General features: G+C 42.3%; 1 pseudogene; it reads right to left on the bottom strand.

Annotated features, from left to right (window-relative positions):
* Positions 1-1,838: 1,838 nt before the first annotated feature.
* On the bottom strand, positions 1,839-2,488 carry LOC114218497 (nascent polypeptide-associated complex subunit alpha pseudogene; annotated as a pseudogene).
* Between the last annotated feature and the right edge of the window lie 2,533 nt (positions 2,489-5,021).

Below are 5,021 nucleotides of genomic sequence, written 5' to 3'. Positions count from 1 at the left end.
AAGGTGGGGCTGCCTTTGGGAGATTATTGGATAGTTTGTCCCTTAAAAGAGTCCTTCCAAACTGCTGTATGTTTTCAGTATCTGTCTGCTTTTTACAATACAGATTGTCCTGTCCCTAGTTGTTAATTGGCATTTTTTCTGACCTTAATGTGCCTGCCTCTGAGAACATTCTCTTCTAATAGGCGATTTCTAATCTCCTGAGGACCAGGCTGCCAGAGAACCAAATATTTAGAAGATTTTGTAAAATAAGGGTAAATAAACTGAGGACTAAATTCTCCTGTGAATTAAGTGCATGAACTTTCCAATTCCTTGTTTGGTTAAATGCCTTTCATTTCCTAGGTGCTCAGTTCTGTTCTGAATGAATCACTGTTGGGTGCGAGGTATTACTATATCATAAAAAAAATTCTTTTTTAGAGGCTTGTACTAGTTCTCCCCACCTCATCCCCATTCCTAGTCAGTTTTCATGAGTTGAACTCCCCCTATTTCTCTTACTCCTCCAGTACATGAATGTTCATAGCAACCTTATTCATAATCACCATAAAATCAAAACAACCTAATGTCAAATAAATAATTGTCATATTAATTTGAACAATAGAATATTTTGTAGCAATGAAAGCAAACAAATTAGAGCTATACTCAGCAGCATGGGTGAATCACACAATGTTGTACAAAAGAGACCAGACATAAAATTTTACTTAATATATGATTACATTTATATAAATCTCAAAAACAGTGTTAGAAGCCAAGAGAGCTGTTACCTTCAGGGAGAAAGAAAGGGGCAGTAAGACACGACTAAAATAAGGCAGAAAGGTAGAAAGTGAAAAGGTGAAAATAGATACACCAAGCAAACACTAAACCAACGGAAACCTGGTTGATGTTAAAGGAAAAAGCATTTTGCAGGTTAGGAAAGGTCACGAGGTAGTGGTAAAATAGATAAATCACCAGGAAGAGGTCAAAGTCCTAAACCTAGATGCACCTAATAACATAGACTCTAACGCATAAGATGGTCAGAATTACAAAAAGAAACTGACAGATCCCATAAGCACATGGAGATCTTAACATATCTCCATTCTGAAAATTAGGTACGGTAAGACTTTCTGAGCCATATCTGATAATTATTCACCCCCAAATTAGAAAATACATTTTCAAGCACACTTAGAACACAACAGTTCACTATCACATATTGAGCTGAAATCTGTCTCACTGAGGTTTTTATCTTCTGGTCCTAGTTATGTCCATTGGAACCATAAAGACATGTTACTCTTTCAGAGACAACCCTTCTAATTTTTAAAGACAGCTGCCATGTGTCCGGTGAGTCACATATCTGGTTTGATCAAACAGGGGTGATTGAAGAATGACCACCTCATCCGGGTGGATGGTGGTGCCATTTATTGGAATAGAAAGCATTGGTGAGCCTGGCAGAACAGGCAACAGAGATCTCCCCTTGGATGTCTAGTGGTCTTCTAAAGCTTTACCTGTCCAAAATTGGTCTCTATTCTTACATAAAAATCTGCTCTCCCAGTGTTCCTTACCTCCATGAGCAGCATCACCATTCACTCAACTGTTCAGGCCAAAAATCTTGGAATCATTCTTTCTCCTCCTTGCTCCACTATAACAAATCCTTCCAGAATATATTGCTGTCCTACCATTTCTCCCCTTTATCTCTACCACTGAGTCCAAGCCTCTATTGCTCTCGTCTGGACCACAACAATAGCTTCTTCTTTTTTCTTCATCCAACAAGAAGCCATAACTTTATTAATGATAGAAACAGTACAAATTTCAAACCAAGCTGCAGTTATTCTTTGAAACACCGAAAAAAAGTCCTCATTTTCATATGGTTACTTTGTTAATTCCATAATCGCATTTACAATATCATTACTGTTGTTCTTCAGGGCTTGGACTGCCTTTGCTCTTGACACATTGGCTTGTGACATGACCAATTCTATGTCCTTAACCTCTACATCAGTTTCATCAACCTCTTCCTCTTCACTCTCCTCTTGCACAGCTGGAGTCTGTGTGTTTTCTTGAATGTTTGAGACGGCTTCACTTTGAACTTTGAATTTCTCAGCAGCTGCTAGTTGTGCTTGCTGAGATAAATCCTCGATCTTGGCTCCCCCAAAAACTATGTAGGTATCTGAAGCTGGGCTCTTGTAGACATCTGGTTTTGTGATGACAAAGAAGATATTCTTAGATTTCCGGATAGTGACTCCTGTAACCCCTGTAACCTGTTGAAGACCCAGTTTGGACATAGCCTTCCCTGCCTTCTTTTCACTCCAGCTCTGTTTTGCTTTACTGACTGGTTCTTCATCAATTTCAGCGGCTGTGGTCAGCTGGGCTTGTTGTGTGGTTGCCTGTGTGGAATCCTGTTCCTCAAGCTCTGGTACTGATTCATCACTGTCAGATTCTGTTCCAGACCCTGTGTCTCAGCCTGGGGCTGTGGCAACTCCTGCTCTGTAGCAGGGATGGTTTCTGTGGCTTCACCAGGCATTTTGTGCGGGGAGCACGGAACCAAGATGGCCGCAGAAAGAGAGTGAGGGAGAGCATGACCCATGCCTGTTGCAGAAGGAAGCCTGGTGGGGTGCCTGGTGGCTCAGTTGTTGGTGAGGGCGCCTGGGTGGTTCAGTCGTTTAGCATCTGCCTTCGGCTTGGGTCATGATTCCAGAGTCCTGGGATCGAGCCCCACATCAGGCTCCCTGCTAAGCGGGGAGCCTGCTGCTCCCCCTGCTTGTGTTCCCTCTCTCACTGTCTCTCTCTCTCTGTGTCAATTAAGGAAATAAAATCTTAAAAAAAAAAAAAAGAAGAAGAAGAAGGAAGCCTGGGGGAGGGGGCATCTTCTTCTTCTTTTTTTTTTAATTTGAGAAAGAGAGTGTGCGTGTGCATGTGAGCAAGGGGGGGGGCATAGGGAGAGGGATCGAATCTCAAGCAGACTGCCCACTGAGTGTGGAACCTGATCTCACAAGCCTGAGAGCATGACCTGAGTCAAAACCAAGAGTCTGACTCCCAACCGACTGAGCCACCCAGGCACCCCACGACCATAAAATAGCTTCTTTACTGATCCCCCTGCTTCTACAGTAACCCCCCCACACACACATTTTCTTCTCCATATTGGAACCAGAAAGATCCTTTTATATGTAAGATGGACTCTGTTTTTCCTCTTTCTCTCATCCCTACAGTGACTTCCAACAAACTTAGAATAGAGTGCAGAGTCCTTTGCATGTCCCCCAAGGCCCTTTATGATCTCACCCCTGGCTACCTCTCTAACTTCATTCGTTCACCAGACTCAAGCAACTTACTGACTTGGGGTCTTTGCACTTGCCATTCCTTCTGTCACTTTCTTACTTTGTCACTTCACTCAGTACTGTTCAGGTCATCTTCAGAGGCTTTCCTGACTACTCTATCTAAAATCACACCATTGGGGCACCTGGGTGGCTCAGTTGGTTGAGCCTCTGACTCTTGATTTTGGCTCAGGTGGTGATCTCAGGGTTCTGGGATCGAGCCCTGTGTTGGGCTCCCCACTCAGCAGGGTGTCTACTTATTTCCCTCTCCCCTGTCCCTCTCTCTCTGCCCCTCCCCACACACACATATGCTCTCTCTCTCTGAAATAAATAACTAAATCTTTTTAAAAAATAAAATAGCACCAACCACTTTTTATTCCCTTAGCTTGCTTTATTTTTCTGCATAGCACTTATCACCACTTAATATTTTATTATTTATTTGTTTGTTTATCTGGTCATGGTCTATTTCCTCTAGTTTTAGCCTCTTGAGGGCAAGACTTTGTTTAGTTCACCACTATATCTATAGTGCCTAAAACAGTTCCTGGCTCATAGAAACCGCTTTATAGATATTTAAGTGACTGGGTATTATTTCACTATTTAAAGCCTGGAGCAAGGTTTCTCAGAAGTGGTACTGTTGACATGTTGGGGAGACTGTCCAGTGCATTGTAGGGTGTTTAGCAGTACCTCTAGTTTCTACATGCTACATGTCAGTAATACCCACCCTTAGTGGCCATCAAACATGTACCCATGTGTTGCCAAATGCCCCTGAAATGTACAAACCAACCAATTGGGAACCACTGGCCTAGAGCAAGTCAATCTAAACCAGATTCACCTGGAAAGCTTAAAGAAAAAGCAAATCCCAAGGCTTACCAGAGGCCAGTAGATTCAAAATCTCATAGGCTTAGGTTGAAGTTGGCTAGTCAACAGGTACAAGGGAATTGCTGGCTTGATTATCATCTAGTCCCTTCCTGCCTCTCTAAGCATTGCTTCTTTATGTCAACTGACCCTCCAACTACACCGTGCTACCCATGACTACCTTTCTCTGCATGTGTTTTCCTCTCCGAAGCACAGATTGCTCAGTTGCTTACTAAGAGCATTTCCTCTTTCATCATTAGCAATAGAACTCTTGTATTGTTGAATCATGACCATGCACCCAGTTAAATAACACGTTTCCTGACCTTCCTTACCGATGATAGCACCCTCCCCTCTTCCCCATCCTCCTCTTTCCTCTTCTCCCTTCTCTTTATTGGCAGAAGTTATACATGAATATGTTCTGGCTGTACAGGCTTCAAATAATACAAATGTATGCCTTTCACCTGCCTTCCACCCAAAAATAACTCCCATCAACAGGTTACTATATGACCCAACAATTCCCTTCTATGAATTTAAATCTACTTATTTTCTCCATAGTCATCCAATGGTTTTGATTCCTTATTTCTCAAATAATGTTCATCTAGCCTTTTTATTGAGGAATTTCAAGGCACATTTAAAAAAAATATCCCTTTCTGAGGAAAAGAAATCCTGACATTTTAAGTTAGAAGAGACTTCTGGAAGGCACTGCCCTTTTAACTTCAATCAGGACTCACCTGACGTTGAGTCCTTGTTTCCCAAAGAGTGATAAAAATCTGCTTTTCTCCCCTTGTCCGTGAGTAGCCAGGTCATCTGGATTTTGTCATCTTCGGAGAGGAAGCACCTCACCCTCCTTAGGATAGAGGCACCTGCCGGCTATATATTCAGGTGTGTCGT

This window comes from Eumetopias jubatus, unplaced genomic scaffold (assembly GCF_037043125.1).
Source record: "Eumetopias jubatus isolate StellerSeaLion01/CBP00866 unplaced genomic scaffold, mEumJub1_p1.0 scaffold_8, whole genome shotgun sequence".
In the NCBI taxonomy this organism is placed as follows: Eukaryota; Metazoa; Chordata; class Mammalia; order Carnivora; family Otariidae; genus Eumetopias; species Eumetopias jubatus.
The sequence above is the reverse complement of the archived record's forward strand: the minus strand, read 5'-3'. Positions and strand labels throughout refer to the sequence as shown.